Raw genomic sequence first — 24,338 nt, 5'->3', positions numbered from 1 at the left:
AATCCCTCTTTTATGAGAAATGGTGTTTATTAGCCTGTGTAGTAGTTCATGCCTATATTCCCAAGACTCAGGGAACTGAGGCAGGAGGATCATGATTTGGAGGCTGCCTGAATTACGTTGTCTCAACAAAAGAAGTGTTTGTTATTGTGTGGGTTTTCTGTAGTTATCTGTTATAGGTATATGTAGTAGGTAGCCATTCCAGCTTTGACCTGGAAGTTCCAACCCCCATTGAGGCTTTGGTAATAGTCACGCCTACAAGGCAGGGCTGAGAGAGGACACTGAAGACCTGAGATCTGGATGCATGGGCTCTCTTGGTTCCTGGACCCTGGATGCTGGAGGTAGACAGAGTGGAGTTCTCCAGAGAACATCACTGGACTGTGCTATACCTTTCCCAGACTCTGTAAACTATCTCCTTACTTGTAAGTTACCCCACAAAATAAACCTCCCTTTTAACTATGTGGAGTGGCCATAATAATTTCACCAATAGGTATATACTTATAACATGATCTCTAATTCTTAGGCAAAATAAAACCAAGAAAAATAGCACTGTTTTTTTTATGTTTTTAATTTTTAAGCACATAATTCATTATTATCATCTATAGTCACTACAATATATGTCCAAAGCTTATATGTCAAGATAAGAAGATAATTTCCAAATCTTACCTAAATGAATCATTTTACATTTCTCTACATCTCAAAAACTATTGAGTTCAACACTTGTCATACAAACAAAGTATATTAGTTTGGGAGAAAAATAAGGTTTCTTTTCTGCTATCTTGCTCTTTGTTAATTGCTGAGCTATTTATATCACATTGGGGGCACATTAAAATTATGTATCAGAGGAGTCTTAATAACTTTTTGATAATAACAAAAGTTCTGACTAAATGTAAATTGATTTTAGATCATAATATTAATAGCTATAAAGCTATTACACAGCTATTAGTGATGATACAGCTCTTATGATTAGAGCTGTTATAATAAATGAGGGAATTATTTTACTGGTTAAACATTACATTATCATCTGCATAAAACGGCAATTTTTTTTGTTGCTTGAAAATACTTATTAACATATCCATACTATGTGTTTATGTTGGCTTTTAATGCTTTCCCGGTAGACTATAGTATTACCTTTAATATATTTGAAAATAGTAGTACTTTCAATTGAAAGATAATTGGCTACTTAAATACATCCCAAAGTAGTTCAAGGATATGTAATGAAGATTTAAAAAGAAACATTCTGCAAATCTGTAATTAAATAAAGTAATCCCATTATTCTATTTAACTTCTTATCATGCCAGCAGCAGTCTTGTCTACATCAGAACTGGGTTCACAGTGACCAGTTTAATCCTTTGATACTTTTCATTCATCTACAAATGACTGTGTGGTAGGTCATCACTGCTCTGTCCTTTCTGGACCATGGTTATCCCACTGCTCAAGAGGGATTTGGGCTTTGGCCATTGAGACTGGCTCTTAGGACTAACAGAACTTCTAAAAAGTCAGCATGGCCCTCGCCTTTGTTCTTAGGGGAGATTTTATAATTGAGTTTAACGACAGGTCTGCCTATAGTTGGTACATTCAAGGACATTGTTCCCAGCTCTGTGAGTAAAAGATATAATCGCCTCATATAAAGTGGGATGGATATGAGAAGTGTGAACCTGAACTGCACATTGGGGAGCACTTCCAGGCAGGCACTCTGAAACACAGCAGTAAAACTCAACTCTCCTGAAGCTTTACTGTCTGGCAAGGACTTGTAGCTGGGTTCATTTCTGTACACGGGGCTTTCTCTTCCATGGTACCCCTGCTTCTGACCTGGCTAGAGTGCTTCATTTTCCTGAAGCTGCTAGTGAGTCCTCCCCACCTGTTTCCACATGCTGCTGATTAATGCAACACCTGCTTATTTCTCAGGTCAAGAGTGTAGGGCTATGGCATTTTGAGTTCTATTTTGATGAATCTGGGCAACGATTTTGAGATTGGAACTCAATCCCTATATCTGTTCCCCAAAATGTGAAAATATATGTTATTCTTTCATTTTGCCACTTTCTGTGACATTGGTGGAGACCCAGAGGTAATATTTCTGATATAATTAATTAAGCATGAGAGAAAGGAAAAAGAAACTTGTCTAAAGGAGACAAATACTCTTGGGAGAGTAGAAGTAAATGCAGTAGTTGAGACAGACTCTAGGGAGTCTTGAGTTCGAGCTTTTGGTTCCTCCCAGTGCTGTCCTGGGAGCAGTATTTTTGCTGTCTCAGAGCCTGTGGGAGACAAAAGATCTAGGTTCCTGACAGACACGCATAGATCTTCCCCACAGTGGGGCCCAAGAAGAGGATGATGCTCAAGGTGGAGATCTTGTCCTGGTGGGCTAACTCAGGGAGGTGGGTCATAGAATTGTCATTTCTGCTACGAGAGCGCACAGCATAGTAAAACATGTTCTCCCTGTATCGGGAACAGCAGAAGCAGCCATAGTGCCTAGAAAAAAATAAGCCAAGTCCTGACTAGTTCATCAGGCATAGATGTTGGTCTCCTTCCTAGAGCTACTGAGATATTTCCCATTCCTGACTCTTCACTCACTCCAGATAACCCTGGGTACCTAATATGGTTACAAATCAAACACTAGTACTAAATCATAACTCTAAAAATACAGTTATTTGGTCTACCCATATTTGCCATCTATAAAGACAAAGGTAAATGTGCACCCTGAGATAGCTGAGCTTGTTTACCTTGACATGAAGAATGACACCTCAGTTGAGTAATGGATACTGTAAGATGGAGTATGCATTCAATGCTTTACAAATTTCAGTGGCACTTTAGTTTATATTTAAGTTTTTCTTTTGGTGCTAAGGATCAAAACTATGCCTTCTACTTTATCTCTACAACTGAGCTATATTCCCCATTCCCCTGATGTTTAGACTTTGTAATCATCATTTATAAAAGTCCCGCTTTGTCTAAATACATAGTACAAAATGGCAGAGGTATGTTTAGGACCATTTGAGAAAATTTTAGAAATTCTGTTCTAGACAAAAACTAGAATTCATATAACAACTTTTAAAAAATGAAACTCAAGTCAGCAACTCAAACAGAAAATTCTAAAAATCACGAGTTCTAATATAGTACAATTTACATATATAATAATATATATTCTCCCACCTCCTTACATCTTAAATAAACGTATTTCTAAGGAACATGCTCTTTGGACAGACTTCTTTCCAGTGGTGGTTGGATACCCTTTTGCTGCCTGCCAGGAGGCCCTAGGGCAGATAGCAATGGGGCTGAGAAGTCATGAGGCAGGATCCAGTATTCCAGCTCTGGGCCTGTTTTGGAGCTTCTGTGCATTAGTTATGAACTTGCCTCTGTTTTTGGAACTGTGGCAATGGGTGGAAAGCAGAGAAATCTCAGTAGTTGTGCTGGCAAGTTTTATGTCAACTTGATACAAGCTGTAGTCATTTTGGAAGAAGGAACATCAATTGAGTAAATGCTACCACCAGACTGGCCTGTGAGCAAGCCTGTGGTACATTTTCTTGATTGTTGATTGATATGAGAAGGCTCAGCTTTGTGGGCAGTGCCATCCCTGAGCTGATGGTTCTGGGACCTATAAGAAAGGCTGACCAAGCCATGGAGAATAAGCCTGTCAGCAATGCTCCTCCATGGCCTCCACTATAGTTCCTTCCTTCAGGTGTTTGCTTTGCTTGAGTCCTGTCCTGACCTCCTTTGATGATATTTCTGATGTGAAAGTGTAAGCAAAATAAACCCTTCATTGTGTTTCACCACAGCATTAGAAACCCTAACTAAGACTTATCAAAACTAACCTGAGAGAGCACAACCAAGTCTAATTTGTAATAAAAGTCTACCAAGAGGCTTAGGAATAATTTTGAAAACTGTACGAATGTTTAAGTGTTACATTATTCTAAGATTGATTATATGAATTGAAGTACAATCAAATTGACTTGATTTCATTTTGTTCTTGCAATTTGGAAGGTAGAAAATACATTTTCTCTTCTGTAAAGAACTCTCAAGGACAGAACATGAAACAGGAATTTGAGAGCCTTTACTGAAACTCATTTCCAAAAGGCTTCACATATATAGAAAGTGGTTTTACTGCTTCCAGGATTCCCAGAGAACTTTAGCTAAGGGAGGATCATAAACTATAAGTATAAAAAAGTTCCTGTCCAGGAATGTAGTACAATTTCACACTGTTTGATGTCATTTATGCAGTCAGTAACTTGAGTCTTCTAACCTAATATAGCTTTATAAACCATTTGGTTCATAAAGAAAGGACAGATTTCCAATAATGATTCAGATGAATCAATTTAGAATTTCTTTTCATGAATTGGTTAATAAAGATGTATTAGATGTTGTTTTGCTTGTTAATGGCGCATAAAAGATGACTTCAAATTCCCTGACATAAACAAAGCAAATTCATGCCTTCATTCATTTATTCCTTTCCTCTTCCTTTTCTTTTGCCCTCCCTTCTATGAGACATAGTTTCATATAACCTAGTCTGACCTCAGACTTGCTATGTAGTTTAATATGATGGTGAATTCCTGGTTCTTCTGCCTAAACTAACTCAAGAGTGCTGATATTCTAGGTGTGTGCCACCATATCATACACAAATTTATTTCTGCCAAAGGGAAGCCTATCACACGTATCAATCACCATGCTAAAATGAAGGTGTTGACAGTGTTTTGTTCTTTCACAGACTCCCAGAGGGTCTGCTTCCATGCCTGCCCAACTTCTGAAGGCCACCCACATGTATACTCATTTCCATTTTGCCAGGTTAAGTAATATGCTCATGAATTTCTGAAGTTAGACTGGTAGACATCTTTAGTGGGTTATTATTCTGCCTACCACAAATAGGTGTAAAGAAAAGTTCTCAAATTATTAGCAAATTTTTAGATTCTTTTAAGATCCTTTCCTTCAGTTTCTTAAAAAGCCAAATCTTATTAATTACATCCTTTTCAATTCAGGCAATCATATCATGCTAATGATTTCCAGATGGAAGGCTTGAGTCATCGTTTTCTAAGTATTTGATCCTAAGATCTCCAATATAGAAAAAGAAAATTCCACATGTTGGGAGGAATGGATTGCAATTCATTTTGTGTGAGTCTAGTGTGGCCTGAGAAACTTCACCATGTCATGTGTACAATAAGGTGAAGTTAGGTTGGACAAGAAGATTGCTAGAAGGATCTTTCACTTTGATTTAGCATGCCATCCTCTCACAGCCATTCCTATCCATATCTTTATTTGCATGCTTGTGTTCACAGGACCTCTCATACTTTCAGTATCTCTTTCTTAAATTCAAGAGAGCATAGGCAGTCCCAGGTTCCCTGATCTTCCATTAGGCATTTCTAAGCCTTACTTCTCTCCTTTCTAGGTTCACTTCAGGACATTTCATTTTTTTCCCCTTTCTCACTACATAGTTAATATGAGTTCAAAGAAAAGAGAGACAGATTTCAAGTTGTGGATTGGAAGAAAACAGAAAGCATGCATTCCCCTTCCTGATAGAGGGAGCCGTAAAGTACATCAGAAGGCTGGGAGAGGATGAGTCAAAGTGAAGTGGAACTCAACACACTGTAGCACAGAGTGAGTGGACATGATTCATCTTTTATGCTCTAACATAGAAAGGAAGTCATGTCAGGTCACAGACACCAGGCACTATCATGAGGAGATTTGCATAAGTGTCAAAGAGCCATGTCTTATCAATGCCAGTGCATATGCAGGATGGGGCCATGAGCTCTCAGGATGATGGACAGAGAAAAGGCTGAGGGTTTCCTTGTGTTCCTGTATGCCAGGGGTAACCCTGAGCATCAGAATATCTCCAAAGCATAGCTGGAGTCAGGGCAGGTTGTGGAAACTTACTCTTCTGGTACTAGTAATAATAGCCGTATCTGGCAGGCAGTGGTGATGTACACCTTAAATCTCAGCACTTGAAAGGCAGAGACCGGTGAATTTCTGAGTTCAAAACCAGCCTGATCTACAGAGTGAGTTCCAGGACAGCCAGGGATACACAGAGAAACCTTGTCTTGAGAAAACAAAACTATAATGATGATGACGATGATCCTATCCTTAACTTTTTGGAGAGTTTAAAATAATTTTAATACTGGAAAATTGTTGTAACTCTTGATTAGAGTGAGTGCTCTAGGTCTGGCTGGGCACAAATACCCTGGCTAGATGCCAAAAGATGAAAATTGTTTTTACAAATCAGTTTTGAGCTTCAAAGCAAGTTTTCAATATTCACTTGCCTTCACCATGAATTAATAGGCATGTGAAAAAGACTTTAGCTCAAAGGAGCCCATCAACCTTCTGTGTAAAATAACCTCACTCCATGCTACTTAACACTTTATGGCAGAATCAACGCAGGGTTAAAGGCAGTGCAATGCAACTGACAGAAAACAGCAGTGGTAAAACATCATTTGGCAAATTATTTAAGTGCTTCTAATGCCAATATCAAAGGGTGAGAAAACTTAATAGGCGTGGGAAGAGAAGAGCAATTAAAGGTGTCAGAAGATCCACAAAATGAGTAACATTCAATCAACTAAAATAGAACTAGGGAAGAGTTGACAAGGGAAGGAAAGATGACGGCCCGGAGCAAATAGGCTTGGGCCGCTTGAGCATTGTAACCTGACAGAGAGCTGATAAAGGAGTGAGCTGAATGGCCCAACTTGAAACCATGGGCTTCACTCATGACTATATTGCACTGTCCTCCAGTCATATACCTTAGGGCGATCAGCCAATAGACAGATGGAACTGCAATTCTTTAATAAAATTCGAAACTGTATGTGGGGGTAGAGTTCCGATGTGACCACTAAGATCTGTGTCCTTTGCTGTACACTTCCTGCATGCTTCTTGAGAACATGAGTCACAGGGTGCCACCTTCATGAGGGTTTAGTCATACTGCACATCTAGTGTTTAAGAAGGGTTTTGTCCTTAGTGGTCTGTCCTTGTCCTACGTAATATTTATATCTAGGCAACTGTAGTAGCATATTACACAGCAACAGAAATGCTTACTGAGCTCATTTTATAGAGGAATATTTTTCATAAATGGAATTTAGTGAGATTTTTTTTTCCTGACTTCTTCATAAGATATATGTTAGGAATCATCAGAAGATATGCCATTGGAAAATAAGATGGCTGGAGAGAAGATCAAATGATTAAAACACTACTACTCCAAAGAAAGTGACTTAATAAATGTTAAAGGAAAATTAAATTCCTTGAAATAGATGTGACTATCTTTCCTGCACTTTAAAAAGCTCATCCTGAGAATAGCATTTCATTTGAAACTACCCAATTCATCCTGACATTCTTGCTCTTACAGCGTCATCACCAAACAGAAAGACCACAGAATTTAGCTTTAAGTCAAGTTTGACTCAACACTTCAGCAAAGAAAGAAACTCAGTGGGTTGTAGCTATTTGCATTCCCTTGCATAATTGTTACTTGATGACCATTTCTAGTGATGCTAGATTTTATGTCTATTGTCTCTGAGGCTGAGGTGCCTATGGTATGGCTTTGTGAGGGTCCCTGGATAGTTTTGTAAGGGCTCACTGTGCACTGGGAATTTCTGGCCTCTGTCAGCAGTAAAGGTGGCTGATTGCCTGAGTTAATTAGTTCCCCAAGAATTCTTTGTCTATTTTGTGGGTTTAATGCTCTACCCCTTACTCTGCCTACTGGGGCTTTGTGCTATCCATGTGGGTGAGGTACAGCGTTGCAGTATCTAGTACATAATGCTGGACATGTTAGTTGTCCTTCTGGGTCTTGAGTGAATCATCCAATTACTTTCCTTTAAACCCCTGCTTCCTACAGATTTTGGCTTGTTTCATCATTTCTTTATTTCAGGGTGGAAAGATAGAGTACTTTCAGTTTCCACTAGTAGACAGGCATAATAATAATCAAAGAACATGAAACAGAAGCCAAAACCTTTGCCAGACTCAGAAACAAATTGCACCAAAAAAAAAAAAAAATCATGGCAGACTTGCTGGCTGCTGAGAGGGTGGCCTTATTGTGCATCTCAGCTCTGTCATTCTGTTTTGCTTATGGCAAATGTCACATTGTTGACTTCCGTTCATGTAATGTCAGGAAGAATGATCATTAGGCAACCTTTGAAAAAACAAACATCTTCCTTTGGTTCAGGGAGGATTAGGAATAAAAGAATTTCCAAAAACGATTTTTCTTTATTTCAGTGGCACAAGCCTGTGAGGAAGCCTTTGCTGCTCAGGAAAAGCTGCCTAAATTGCAAGCTATGTACTTTGATATCAAATCCACATAAAAGGAAGGTAGATGGGCATTTCTGTTAAGTTAGAAGCAATGAATGTACTTAAATATTCTGAGGACTGTGACAGTGTCACTGATGGCATGGCAGTAATCACTATAACTGAGGACTCACATATGTGGTGATATTTTATTTGTGCTGAAATGTGATTTTATTTGTATGTTAATAAATAAAGTTGCCTGGGGGTCAGAGCTAATAGCAAGCCATTTAGCAGAAGTATGGCAGTGGTAGCACACGCCCTTAATCCCAATCACATGACAGGCAGAATCTCTATGTGTTCAAGGACACAGACAGCATGGAGACACAAGCCTTTAATCTCAATACCAACCATAGAGACCTGGAGGTCTGTATAGACAGGCAGTGACAAGGAGGTCATGTGGTTGGGTTTACAACCAATGAGAAGGCAGAACAGAAAGTCAATAAAAATACAGACACAGAAAGTAGGTCTCTTTCTGAGGGGAAGGACGGCAGCGGCAGCAAGGGGTCAGAAGGTGGTTTTAGTTCTGGGCTGCTGCTCGATTTCTGGGCTCTTAACTCTGCATTTGGCTCTGCATTTCTTATTTAGTAAGACCATTCAGAATTATATCTGCATTTGGCACCCACGTGGCAAGAATTCATTAAAAACTGCCCGGCTCCGCCCGGCTCCACCCAGCTCCCTGGCTTGGCCCTACTCAGCCAGAGTTTACAGGCTCCAGACTGTTCAGAATTACATCTATACACATATACCATCCTTAAATGTTAAAAAGCTTCATTAATTCTTTTTTAATTGACAAGTCTGAAAGATTTACAACACGCCCCCAAGGTCAGGCGTGTTCGCATATGCCTGGCGGACACTTCCGCCTAGCCAGGCCCAGGTCAGGATAGCCATTTCCGGGTCAGGGCATCTCGCGGGACCGAGATGCGTGACGTTTCACTGGCCACGTAAGCGTGCAACGTGGCCATGTGATCTACGCGCTTGCGTGTAGTAGTGACGCTGATCTGTCCACGCCCAGCCTTTAAAAAATCAGGCGCCATGCTCCTGGTTCCTTCTTCTCCACACACGTGTTTCCCGCAGGCCTGTTCACTCTCTGTCCCTTTACCTTTAATAAAACTCTTTGTTAGCGGATTCTGTCGTGTTTCGTGGCATTTCCTTGCTGGGTAAGAACACAACGCAGCCAAAAAACTAACATTTTGGTGCCGTAACTCGGATGGGCGCTTCCAGGAGCCCTGCGCCTGGAAACCCGTAAACCGGGGACTGCAACACTCTGCTCCGTACGCGACAGACCGCTCTCCATTTCGCCTGACCGCAAAAATTCCATGCAACACCGCTTTCTCCGATTGGTGAGTCCCCCCATTTTTTGGCCAGCGTAAACGGTTTCCTGAATTTGTGAGAACGACCGTTGATCGTCTGGCGCCTCACAATTATTCTTGAGACCGGGGGAACCCCCGGCCACGGTCTTCATTGGCTACGGTCGGCCCCTATCGCAGGCCTGAGATTTCTAGCCCTCTCCCACGTCTGCAGCCTGAGATATATCTCGCGTTGGGACCACCGCCGTTGGGTGCGTCCTGGGGGCCACGTGGGGCCGACGCGTTCATCCGACTTGACGAAGCGGCAGACGCTGTCTGGATTCCCGGGGAATCCTTTCCTCACGTGGCGGGAGGCCCCTGCTTCTGTGGCTGACGAGCCAAGGAGCAGCTTGTGCCTGGTATCCGTCCTTGGCCTTGGGGGCGCCTGGGGCCTTGGCTCCGGATCACGTTTGTTTTTTTTTCTTTTTTATTTTTTTCTGCCTCTCTGCTGCAGACATGGGAAACAAGGCTTCCAACCCTGTTACTCCTTCCTCTCCGTTAGGCTGTCTTGTTGAAGCTTTAAAACCTCTCAGTTTAATGCCTCACATAAAGATTCCTAAGCTAATTCGTCTATGTTCTAAAAAATGGCCAAAATATGCTTTAGAAAACAACAAAAAATGGCCGCCGAGCGGCTCTTTAGATCCCGATATTTTACGAGAGTTATCTAATTACTGTCAGCGCTCAGGCAGATGGAAAGAGTTTCCGTACATAATTGCGTTTTTCTTTCTCAGTGCTAAACCGTCTCTTCTGGATTCCTTCTCTCCTGCTCATATGCTCTTAGCTATGCCTGAACCAGAGGATTCTCTAACTCCGGAATCTCTGACTCTAGATCCTGCTAACGAACCTCCACCTATTCGGCCTCCAGCTCCGGCTCCTAGAACGACTGTTCCTACCGCTCCTCTTCCGGATTCTTCTTCTAAAGCTGTTCCTTCCTCGGCAGCGGCCAGTTCCAAAGGCCCTGCCCTAGCTCCAAACTTCACTCCTCCTACTACCCGCTCTCGGGCTGCTAAATTGCCGGATTCCAGCCATCCAAAACCTTCCACTGTTCTCCCTTTGCGAGAGGTGGCTGGTGTGGATGGACTGGTTAAAGTTCATGTTCCATTCTCTCTAGCAGAACTCTCTCAGATAGAAAGTAAGCTGGGTTCTTATACTTCTAATTCTGCTGCATTTATTAAACAATTTCAATATATAACTCAATCTTATAGTCTCACCTTTCATGATATATTCATGATACTTTCTAATAACTTACTTCCTGAGGAGCGCAGGCGGGTTTGGGAGCAGGCTAGGATTCACGCAGATGAAATCCATCAAACTAACCTTTCACACCCTCCAGGAGCTGAGGCGGTTCCTGACTGGGAGCCACACTGGGATTATAACACCCAGGGTGGCTGTCTAGCCAGAGATAGGTTTATTACCTGTCTCCTGACAGGTCTCCGTAAGGCTGCCCTAAAACCAGTAAACTATGAAAAACTAAAAATGGTTATTCAAGATAAGGACGAAAATCCGTCTCATTTCCTAGAGCGGCTCACCAAGGCTCTACTTCAGTTCACTAGCTTAGACCCAGAGAGCCCGGAGGGCAGGCAGCTGCTAATGACCCACTTTGTCTCACAGAGCTTCCCTGACATTAGGGATAAACTTAAACGTTTGGAGAACGGCCCTCTAACTCCACAGGCAGATATGCTGGCGATAGCATTTAAGGTGTACCATGGTAGAGATGAAAAAGCCCATAGAAGGAGCTGCCAGATGCTGGCAAGCACTGCCCGACCGGCTCCCCGAAAGCCGTCTGGTCCCTGTTTCAAGTGTGGGAGAGAAGGCCATTGGGCCCGGGCTTGTACCGCCGGCCCACGAAGGGCACCGACAAAGCCTTGTCAAAACTGTGTCCTGAGAGAGTTTTGGGGGCCCACTTCTCCTGCTCGTCTCCCTATTGTCGGGGTTGGGGGACAGCCTTATCTACCTCACCAGACACCACCACTTAATTGCATTTTCAGGGGCATCCCTCTCACACACACATTCTTAGTGGTGCCAAGCTGCCCTGTACCTTTAATGGGGAGGGATCTTCTAGCTAAGGTAGGAGCGTCCATTTCTTTCGCTCCACACATTCGCCTCATCCCAGACACGCCAGCAGCTCCTTTACTTCTAGCTACTCACTCTTCTGACTCTAAAATTCTTTTCCCCTACCAGATTCTCAGGTAGACCTCTCCTAGCTACTCACTCTTCTGACTCTAACAATTCTTTTCCCCTACCAGCTTCTCAGGTAGACCCAAAAGTCTGGGATACCCAGAACCCTTCTATTGCTAGGCACCATCAGCCTGTTATTATCCAGCTACAAGATCCTGCCAGGTATATCACCCAAGCTCAGTATCCCCTCTCACTCTCAAGCTCCAGAGGACACCAGGATCCACTGCCTTGTCACCAATTCCAGAGGAATAAGGTATCACCCCTTCATTTCCCAACCAGGGCCACACAGAGCCGGAGGCAAAAAAGGACCATCAATATCCAGGCGCCTTTTCTATGTCAACAGTATCTTGTCAAACAGAAGGTTCCTAGCCACAGCACGGAAGGTTCTCAGCCACAGCACGGATGGACAGCGGCAGAACTTCATTCCAGGACTTCACAAGATACTCTCTCATCCCCCTGCCCCCAAGAGCCAACCAACGCCCACTATTCAGCTGGAAGCAGTCTTTGAGAGAAACATCGCCCCCATACCCAGTCAACCACAATTTTTTTTCTTTTTTAAAAAAGAAAGAGTCAGGAATGAAAGATTTACAACACGCCCCCAAGGTCAGGCGTGTTCGCATATGCCTGGCGGACACTTCCGCCTAGCCAGGCCCAGGTCAGGATAGCCATTTCCGGGTCAGGGCATCTCGCGGGACCGAGATGCGTGACGTTTCACTGGCCACGTAAGCGTGCAACGTGGCCATGTGATCTACGCGCTTGTGTGTAGTAGTGACGCTGATCTGTCCACGCCCAGCCTTTAAAAAATCAGGCGCCATGCTCCTGGTTCCTTCTTCTCCACACACGTGTTTCCCGCAGGCCTGTTCACTCTCTGTCCCTTTACCTTTAATAAAACTTTTTGTTAGCGGATTCTGTCGTGTTTCGTGGCATTTCCTTGCTGGGTAAGAACACAACGCAGCCAAAAAACTAACAAAGTCCAAGTTCTATTTTTAGCCATCATCCAACAAATTTACACTTGTCCTTGATAAGCCAAGAAACAAGACCAAACTCTGTCTGCTTCCCACTCTCTTCACTAGTAGGTAACAAGAGCCTCTCCCATTGAAGGATTTTGCAGAATCCCATCCCTTACTAGTCCAAAGTTGCTGCTGGTACCCAGTTGCATGTGCCAGTCTTTCTTTCCTTCTCAACTGTAAGGGAACAGGAAATTCAGACCTGGCTATTGAGATGGCTCTGCCAATGTTATTATGCATGCAACTTGATATGTAAGGGTAACCGTGACAGAGCCCATTGCCTGCCTGTCTGTTTACCTTTGTCAGTAAGGCCAAATGAGACGAGGCTGTAGAAGGTACAGGATGGACTTCAGGAAACAGGTGAGCAAGTGAACTAATGTAGGGCCAAATAGGCCACCTTAGGAACCACTTGAGCTCTATGACCTTATTCTGTCAATAGTGAGAGGCCTGGGAAGGGTATGGGCCTGGAGTCAAAGGATAGGGCTTCTGCTTAGGAGTACATGGGTGACTGTAGCACCGCGAGTGGATAAAAGGAGGAAAGAGTGTTGAGGACAATCAGGAGATTCCCAAGGGCTGGCAGAGTAGAGAGATGAGGTCCAGCACTCTTTAGGAGTTTAGTCAAGCCAGTTCTGCACGGAGAAGAGCTGATGTGGCTTTCCCTGGCTATGCTGTTCTGTGCAGCCGAGAACCTTGGGAAATAACTTTTTTCTTATTGATTGTTCCCCTTTCTTCCATTTTAGGTGTATTAAGTTTTAGGGTTCATTTTAGAGAAACAAGACACATCTAGGGACATCAGGTGACTGGTGTATTTATTATTTTGTGGGAAAAAATGAAAATAAGGTAAAAAGCCACAAATAAAATTATATAGCATCAAGCAAAAAAATCAGAAATTGGAGATCACCAATTCAGTTCTCAAGATAGCTCTTCTAAGTGGGAAAGCTTTGTTGATTTTCCCAACACTGTACGGTAGCACTTTTTACTTCTGTTGTAATTTGAGAGAAAAGTAGTGGGGATGGTGTCTGTGAGTCGAGTGAGCTCAGAAGCAGCACTGTGGGCTGTATCAGTGGAAGGGGTGGCAACTGGAGCAGGAAGTAGAAATGCAGAGTAAGTGAGCTGGTTTGATTTGGATCTTAGCACCTCAGTACACAGGACAAATGTAGACTGGCTTAGGGAAAGTTTGGGAGTTTGTATTTGTTTCTTCACAGGCCACATTAGAAAGCATTGATTTTTGAAGGGAGAGATATAAAAAGCCACTTCATCTCTCCCAAGCCTCAATTTTTGGACATATGTTTTATCAGATACTTAAAATGAGGCAAGATGATTTACCAGAAAAATGTCCTATATACCAAGGACAATGAATGTATATCTAAACTCAGTATCTGCCTATGTATGTTGCCCACATTTAAATTATGTGTCTGTGTGTCTATACATGTATGTATGTGTGTGTATCTGTGTGTATGTCTATATGTATACGTGTATGTGCACATGTATTTATTTCTGTATGTCTCTATATGTATGTGTATGTCTATATGTATGTGTGTACATCTATATGTGTGTGTGTGTATGAGTATGTGTTTCTCTGTATCTGTGTCTGTGTGTGTGTGTCTAGCTGAATGGGTGTGTGACCATACATGTGTGTATGTATGTATGTATGTATGTGTCTATAAGTATTTGTATATGCCTGTATGTATGTGTGTGTGTGTATCTGTATAGGTTTGTATATGTCTATATGTATATGTATATATGTATATATGTGTATATGTCTGTGTGTTTGTGTTTGTAGGTATGTATGTGTGTGCCTGTATGTATGTGTGTATGTTTGTCTATATATATATGTGTGTGTATGAGTCTGTCTCTGTGTGTTTCTATCTGTGTGTATATGTGCGAGCGCGTGCATGTGTGTGTGTTTATGTGTGTGTGTGTGTGTGTGTTTATATGTATAAATACAAGAAAGCAGAAGAGGGATTGGTTATTTGGGGGAATAAAGCAGGCCAGCTTGAGGAGGGAGGATGGACGGAAAGTGTAGTGGAAGGAGAATAGTAAAGAGCAACGCTATGTCGCTACAAAGACCTCATAATGAAACTCATTTTTGCACACTGACTAAATATATATGAATAAATAAGCAAAACAAAAATCCTAGATTATACCTTTATAATAAAATGTATTTAATGAACTGAGTATTATAACTAAAATATGGAAGGATTCTGTTTATCTCAACTAAACTGTATATACTGTTGCATCAACTATCCTACAGGGACTATGCAGAATTCTATTTTATTTTGATATTTTGTTTGCTTATTTGTTTCAACATTCTTGCGATATAGCCCAGGCTGCACTGGAATTCATTATGTAGTCCAGGTCAGCCTGGAATAGGCAGCCATTTCCCAGCTTCATTGCTGAGCTTAAACAAAGATTCAAACCTAAATGTAGAGTAGGTTTAGCCACCCATGAGAGCCCACACCTGAGTGCTGGATCTTCTTGTGGCATCTCTCCCAATAGGGGACTCATTTCCCTTCGTGAAAGTAAAGTCTTGAAAATTGCCTCCTTGTTGTGATACATACTTTCCAGTAATAATTATTAATAATCAATAAGCATAGAAATAAGCTGTTTTGCATGTTGTGGTGCAGTGCCATTGACAAGAGGCCTGTCTTTGCTGGGACTCAGATTTCCATGTTGCATGCCATGGCTTTGCTTTGGGGAGATGAGTGGAGTGTCAGAGTTATGGGGGTCTGCTGCTCTTGATCTTTCTGGATCACCAGTGTTGTCTCCCGGCCCTGCCTCACGACTTTCTTCTAACTTTACTCATCCTCTTTTCTGCAGTTCTCTCCTTTCAAGAATTTTAATGTTCACTGAGTTTTTTCTTTCCTTCCTTTCAGTTCATTGTCTTCTTTCAACTGAAACCACAACCTGGTCATTGTGCCCAGTGGCATCTTAGCTAAAGAATGTGGCTGACTGGCTAAATACAGGCACCCTGACTGAGCTGGTCGATTTCTTTAAAGAATTCTCAGTGGCATCCTTTCAGCCACTTGTCTTTTCTTTTTCACCTTTTCCCTCTTTCTTAATAACAAATTCTATACAAATCTTATTCTGGTAGGATGATTAGTCACACAAGAAAACAAAGAAAACATTCCATTGGAAGGCATTTAGGATAACCCAATATGCAGAATTTTCTCTTTAATACTTCAGATACATACTTTACTTCATACAGTGCATCATGGCTCAAAGAACAGTTGATTCCTTTCTATAATTGGAGTCGGTGGGAATTTGCTTGATGTATTAGAACTTGGGGTCCAAAATCAGATAGACCAGGGTCTGCGTTTTGCCTTTGTTTTTTAGATGTTGCTCCATGTGTAGTGGAAGTTACCCCACCCAGCTAGAAACTGTTTCCTCATCTGCAGAACAATAATGTCCTGTAGTTGTTGAATGATTAGCTCCTGCGCCTGGCACAGTGCACACACTACAGAACTTACCTTCACAACCTTCCAGTGATAAGATGCATAATTTAGGGGTGCTCCCTTTCTCCCTCTCCTTCCCTTTCTTCCTCTTTCATTTTCTGCCTCTCTCTTTCATCTCTGGAGGAGAGGCCTCCCTCTGTTGCCCTAGCTTGTCTTTAACAACTGTCCTTTTGATTTAAACTCCCTAAGTACCTGTGAGAAAAAGTACTTGCCACAGCACCAGAAAACTCTTTTATCTGAATTGCAGAAAAAAACATCAAGCAAAATTTAAAATTTCAAGAAGTTTCATGGAGAAAGTTTTCAGATCTTAGAAATGAGGGGGAAAAAAACCAGCAAGAGATAAAGACATCCTTTCCAAATAAGATGATATTCAAAATTAAGATCTGTCAATAAACTGATCAAATCTCCTGTCCTGGGGCTTCAGGAATAGTTCACTCTGTGTGTGTGTGTGTGTGTGTGTGTGTGTGTGTGTGTGTGTGTGTGTGTGTGTGTGTGTAGCATGTACAGAGCCCTGGGTCAGTCCCTATCAATGGCCACGGGGTTAAAACAAGCTTCTGTAACAGGGACTATGGGGATTCAGCCCCTCGATAGTCCCCTCCCAGGGTCTGGGAAGAATCTACAACTAGCTGATGTAATTAATCTTTCAGGATATGAAATGAATCTATGTACACGAAAATCTTTAGTCCATACACTTTATTCTTCTGAGTCAGTTCTCTCTCTACACAGCTTCTATTCTGCTCCCATGCCTAGCTCCTTTCCTGCTTGATATATCTCTACATTTATCTGCTGTTTCCTCTAAGTTCTAACTTAATTCTCTCATATTAGTTCTGCCCCATCTAGGTTCTCATCCATCTAGGTCCTTCCCAACTTAGCCCCTCTCCCATCTCCTTTCTCATCTTGTTCTTCCCCACCTGGCTCTTCCTCATCTTCCATCTTGTTCCTCTAGTACGCTCTTTTAGCCCTTCAATCTAGTTCTTCCCATCTAGTCCGTTCTATTTTTACCTCAGGTTTCCTTATTTTCTTTGTTGTCCCCAAGTCTCCCAGGAATCCAGTTATAAACTCAAGCAATAGTAATCCTCTGGCAGAGCAAGGTCACCAGGCTTGAATTCTTAAGAGGTCATAAAGGCAGGTAAGAGTTTTCTTTAGGCAGTGACCACCTAAATGGGAGTGGTAAAAGAAAAGGTCAACTGAATGCTAATGACCAGTTAGTATATCAAAAGGGGGATCTATGTGCTCAGTCTACATTCCTAAAAGTGATTAGGTAAGAAGTTAGGGGTCTATCAGTAAGGTTGTATAAGAAAGGAGGGCCTCACCCTAAATTGCACAAGAAATAAAGCTATTCTTCTGACGTAGGAAACAGGTGTTGTTTCTTTTGACCTTGGATGCTTGATAGGTATTCTAAATAAATACACTGTTAGGAGTTCTTGGAAGCAGGCATAGCGTTACAAGAAAATCATTGTAGGAACCAGCTAATATATATACAAAAGCTAAAATATCACCAAGACTTCTTAAGCCATGGCTTGGCCTTGGGAAAAGTCCTTGACTTTTCCAAGTAGTAGCTTTTGTGTTAGTAGCTGAATTCCATTGCATTTTCCTGCAGCTTGCAGCACTTCTGTCCTATTAGAAACATTATTTTTCTAAAATAGTATATCAGTATTGACTACTGTTCATATTGCTAAACACAATACTTAAGATGTTTCTTATACAACTTAATAGTACATGGCTATACTTTATAATTAATAACAAATTCATTTAGTTATATATATCATATGTATTTATTTTTATATATATACACACACTATACTCATGTGTTTATACATAGTTTTTAATGTTTGTGCTGCTGTTAGAGTATAATATCTTTTATTCTTAATATAATATTTTGTTAAATTTATATATATATATTTTTTCTGTGTATGTCCATGCATTGCATGCATGACTGGTTCCCTAAGAGGCCAGAAGAGAGCACTACATCCCCTGGAACTAGAGTCATAGACAACTGTGAGCTGCTTTTTGGGTGCTCAAAACAAACCTGTGTCCTCAGCAAGAGCAGCCAGTGTTCTTCACCTCTGAGTCATCCTTTCTAGTCCTTTAATATTTTTGGGTCTTGAGAACTTCATGCAGTGCCTTTTGATTATATTCACTCCTAGTTCCTCTTAGAACCATCCACCACCTTCCTAGCCCCTCTGAAATTCATAACTTTGTGTCACCCCCTTTTTTGTTTTTAAATAAATAACCAACAAAGAGCATTGTGTGCTGATCATTTATTTACTCTTGGGTGGAGAACCATCCACTGGTTGACCTACCATGGGCCACATCCATAAAAGTTGTATCTTCCTTTGCCTCAAAAAAGAAGAACCTTTCTTCCTTTCCTTCACTTTCACTCCAAAGTATTCAGAGTGCTTACTAAATAGAAGCTTATTTGGCTATGGTGACTGTAACAAATAGAGATAATACCTCAAAGCTTACCCATTGCAAAAACAGAACAAAAACCAACCAAAAAAAAATGACCTCAGTTCCAAGTGGTCACTTTGAGAATGTCACTTATCTCCTATGAAGGACTAGTTAATTCATTTGGTCAAAAACAGTAGTAATTGTAAGGATATGTTAACTTGGATTCATTTATTCACTATTTATTATGTAGGTGCAATTTTTCAGCCATTTTGCTAGGTGTTATTATGCAGGAAGGTATAAATATGCTTCTGAAAATGGTCAGCTTTCTGCCTTCTCTCCATTTCAGAGGGTGGATTTGGGAATACATGATTGCTGTGTGTAGGGTAGGGGCAGGACAGTTGTCTGAAAATGACTTCTTGAAAGGGCTGTGTTTTATCAACATGGTAGATCTTGAAATTATTTCATATATAAATGTGTCTCTACATTTTTGCACATATATATCTTACAATATAGATATTATTCATCAATGCAAATAAATATACATATATGTCATATAAATATAAATTTGTAAATATATAAATGAATATTTAGAAGATAAAAATACCTTGTTTATTTACATTTCAGAGCTTCTAGTGGACATAAGATGTACAATATGTTAGCACAAATTTACCTTGTCCAGCCAAGCTTGTATCTCTCAGGTAGCTGGGCAAACAAGAGGTAGATAGAGAGGGAGAGACAGATAAAGTAAACAAAGTTAGTCAATTACAGGAAGCAGTGGTACAGCAACTGCAACCAGGAAAACTGTTCTTTAGAAGCAGCCTATCAGACAGAAGTATGAGTTACCGGGAAGTGCTTGTGTGTCCTGTCTCATCTCCTGTTCTTTCTATCCCTTCTCTGTCTACTTCTCCCTTCCTAGAGCTCTCTTCCTTCTCTTTCTCCCTCCTAGTTATTACCTTGTTATCTGCCTCTGTACATGCTTCCTAAGATTTACCTACACAGATGGCATCAAAGGCAGAAGAGGGTCCTTTACCCATCCTAGCCCCTCTAGTTTTCTGCCCTTGCCCTGACAGTGTTCCTGCAGGATTATATACTTCCCTGCTTACCCTATTGCTCCTCACATGGGCTCAGGGCATGTTCAGAGAGGCTTGCTGAGTGTGTTGAATGTGACACTATAATCCATAGCAGCTTTATCATATCAACATAAACTTTAACACAGCTATCACAATCACTTGATTTATAGTACAGAATAATACATAAAAAAGTTCTGAACCAGCCATCTATGTTTACTTTACATTATACAATACATTCTGCATTAGCTATTCTTTGAAAAGGACATTTGATATCAGAGTTCTGGTCAGGCTTTTAATTTTTATAGAAGAGTTTTGTTGGCCTATAGCCTAGAAGAGTTCTTCTTCTTATTTAATTATTATTATTATTATTGTTGTTGTTGTTGTTGTTGTTGTTGTTATTTTGTCTTTAGAAGCTTGGACTGGTAGGGGATTTCCAAACATTAATTAACTGACTCCAGGCTTTTTTGGCAAAGTGCCTTGAAAGGGATGGCATGTCCTGAATGACCCTCATGTATACTTTATGCCAGTGATCATTAAACTTGAAAAATTGTCTCACCTGGTTTCTTAGGGCATTACATGAAGATAACAAGAATAATAAACTGGCCTATTAACACAAAGGCAATATTAATCTACTAGACACATAAAGAAAATGGTGTAAAATGCCTTCTGGATCCTAAGGCAAATGAATATTCTAAGATAACTGAAAGGTATTTGCTGCTGATAGTTGAGTAAGAGTTCTGAAATGACCAAGGTTTTACTTTTTGCCATTATTTACAAAATAGTTAAATATGCAAAATGAAGAGCCCTTGTATCAGGTTCTTACTCACCATAGCAAAGTACAAACAGTCACAAGCATACCCACTATTAGGTAGGAAAAAATGGTTCATCTTCTCGATACAGATAAATGTAGGAAAAGGTATTATATGACTATAAAATATTTAAGCATCTAGGAGAAACATTAATAAAAGTAGGATTTATATTCAACTCTCTTTGGTTTCCTAGTCAATTCAGGATTTCACAAATGAGGGAATTGCCCAGAAAAGACCCATTCCTGTAGATGTAACCAACCGTCTTATTAAATAAGAAACACAGAGCTGATTCAGAGAAGAAAGCCAAGAGGTCAGAACTGAGAACCTTACCCTTCCTGCTTCAGCCAAGAGAGCTCTCCGAAAAGGGAGCTACTTCCTGTGTGTTTGTCTTTATAGTCTTTCTGTTCTGCCTTCTCATTGGTTGTAAACCCAAACACATGACTGCGTCGTCACTGCCTGTCTGTAGAGACTTCCAGGTCTTCTATGGTTGGGATTGAGATTAAAGGCGTATGTCTCCAATGCTGGCTGTATCCTTTTACACACAGAGATCTACCTAGCTCTGTCTACCAAGTGCTGGGATTAAAGGTGTGCTCCACCACCGCCACGCTCTTGCTATGGCTCTAATAGCTCTGACCCCCGGGGCAACTTTATTTATTAACATACAATTAAAATCACATTTCAGTACAAGTAAAATACCACCATACATTTCTCTCATGATGTGTGCATTTAAGTCTCTTAAGGATGTTCTGTGTCTCCTGCAGTATATATTCACATACCCTTCCCCTGCTTACACTTGTGCTCACAATAACACATACAGACGTGCATAGAAAGGAGTACACTCACAGAAATAAATACAGAGAAATGTGCTCACAGAAACACCCAGGACTGTATACAAAGAAATACACACAGGTACACAAACAGAAACATCTGACTCAGTGCACACACAGAGATACCATGCACAGAGATATTAACTCAAATAGGTATACGGAAACAGATCCACAGAAATAGCTGCAGAAATGCAAACACACAGCAGCATCTCCCTAAAATGATTATCCTGTGTTCTTAGTCACTGGAAAAAGCAAGACTAATAATAAATTAAAGCATAAACAGAGACCTGGAGAGATGGCTCCACAACTAAGAGTTCTTTCTAGGGGACCCAAGCCCAGTCCCCAGCACCCACATCAGAGGGCTTACAATGCCTATAATTCCAGCTCCAAGGTATCCAACATCCTCTCCTGGCTTCCAAGGACACCTGCACTCTTGTGCACCCCCTGATAATTAAAAATATAATAAATGCTAAAAAATAAACAAATAAAATGAACTATTGTGGCACAAAGAGTGATGTTTGAGAAGCAAGAACTGCAGCAAGTTCCCTTCTTGAGCAGTCCTATCCTTGTTTCTGTGTGAATGACTAGAGAGTTTCAGGGAGCCAATGCCAGCAGATATGCATGACACATCCATACCCACCAGACTGCAACTTCCCTTGTTTTTCAGCAACCTGGCACTCATCCACACTCAGTCCACTTTTTTGAAAATGCTGGCTTTTTTATTTTAATTTTTTATTGAAGAAACTGAACTTTTGAGTTCCCTCTCAAAGGCTCAGGTCATTCTTAGGCTGAATAAAGTCACCCACGCCCAAGATAATATTTTGTGCAATAGGTTGGAGACCTTCATACTAGTGAGCACAGGCTTAACCTGGCCTGTGCAAAGAAAGCTTGTGTGATAACTTTAAAATCCTAGAAAAATCTTGAAGGATTTGATGGTTGGTAGTGTAGCTCAGTGGTAAGGCTATTGCTTAGTACTCATGAGGACCTGGATTTCATACTGTGAATTCAATGTGAAAGAAAGAATTGTGTAAATTTTGGAAGTCTGAATATTATGTGCTAAATTGCGACTGAGAAGAATGATACTCCTGCATGTTATTCTCAGTGTCAGTCTGTTAATGAGAATTATAATCACTACCATTGTTAACAGACAGTGGTTATAATACAGAGTAAATGCACACTGAGCACCTACTGTGTCACAGTCTTGTAACCAGCGATGAGGATCTTTGTTCTGTCAGCTCCATTTTATGTGTTGCAGGTCCTATAATTTTGCCTAGATCACCCTGTTAATAAGAGCTAATTTTCTTCCTACTACTCTAGTTTTTCTTTGTTGAATAGCTTAGAAGATAAGAAAATTACTCAAGCTTAAAGCATAACCATGTACCTGTATTTCCTATTACTCAAATCAAGAGTAAGGTAAATATTCAGAGATGGTTATTGTTGGGCTATCTCTTATTTTGGAAGGCCTATAGGATGAGTTAAGGTTATTCTTACATAGCCAAAAGAAAATGCTGCTATTCCCATTTCCCAGGTGGGATATGGGTACCCACATCTAACTTAGTTATAAAGCCAATTACACAAACAAGGTCTGCAAATACAAATTAATGACCGTAGCTAAGCCTTCTTTTTTTCTTACAGAAGTATTATAGGGGCCTGAATCACAGCTAAAATGGATTGCCTTTGTGTGTACCCTGTAGGAGGGAGGTAGTGTATGGAATCAAGAGTTGGCTCAACTTCATGATGAGAAACCTGGATACCAATGGGGCTTAGTTTGATTGGATTCTGGAACTTACTGCACTCAGCTGGGTGTAGTCCAGCAACTGGGTGGCACTGGCAGAGGGAGGCCTGATTCTGCAACAATTACTGGTCAATTGCGAGTGATTATAATGGCACCGTGTCTAAAACAATATGGAGAAAAATGCTGGCTAGGAAATATGAAACACTGGTGCTCTACCACAGAAAAGCAGGGTGGGAGTGTCAGAGTTATGAGAGTTATTGAAAATTTGAGTTGTGACTCTTGGTCACTTTTCAAAAAGAAGTATCTATAGTGCATCTGTAATCATGTCATCCTTCATAGGGAGAGCATGGCACAATGGCTTCTACATAGTCACTTCTAGTGAAGATGTTGGACAGGGAAGAGTAGGATGATATAAAGTACTACATCTAATTTCCCTTACACTTAAGTACCTAAGTGAGGTGCCCCATGGATCTAGTAATACAGAATGCCAGAGATGGACAGTGTTCAGCACACATTTTTAGGATGCTCATGAATAAATATTCAGTAGACTTGACCAATAGATATTTTTCTAATATTTGTCCATAGTAGAGTTATTACTTTGCCTATGTGCTCTATTGCTTGTGAGTTATATGGCCATAGAAGTTTTTAAGTATCTGTGTAATATAGACACTAATAAACTATAAAACCAAGCCCAAATGGCTTCATCCCCAGAAAATAAGGTTTTTAAGGTAGGATTTTCTCCTGTGCACTCCCTCCATGGCTTACCCAGAAAACCAGTTGGACGGATCTGGACCAGTACACTCCTTGCAGGGTGTCAATCGGCTGCTACTAGCTCTTGTGATGGTTTCCCCTCCTGTGAAAAATTGTGACATGTTCATTCTTGGCAGTTGCAATCTCAGATGTTAAATCACTTTCCTCAGATTTCCAGAGTTCTGACACATATAATGGACTCAGTAGGGGATTTGCAATATTTCTTTTTCAGTATTTATGAAGCAGTGCACTCCCCATAGCTTCTGGGCCTTGTACAGATCACTGCCATAAATTTCCCATGACTATCACTTCCTATCTCTAAAATATACACCTTTATGAAATGCTATGGGAATGAGGGAGGTATTGTTGACTTTGCCTTTTGTTATTGATTTCTAGTAAGTCTTTAGCCTCACTTGTTAAATATGTAGTAACTAATGGTCATTTAAACACAGAATGAGCTTCATTCCTATGCATTTTTCATTTCTGTAAACTGTGTCCTGTGGTTCTCTCAATCATGTAAGCCTTCACA

Source organism: Peromyscus eremicus, chromosome 2, assembly GCF_949786415.1.
Source record: "Peromyscus eremicus chromosome 2, PerEre_H2_v1, whole genome shotgun sequence".
Classification (NCBI taxonomy): domain Eukaryota; kingdom Metazoa; phylum Chordata; class Mammalia; order Rodentia; family Cricetidae; genus Peromyscus; species Peromyscus eremicus.
Note: the sequence above shows the minus strand (reverse complement) of the source record.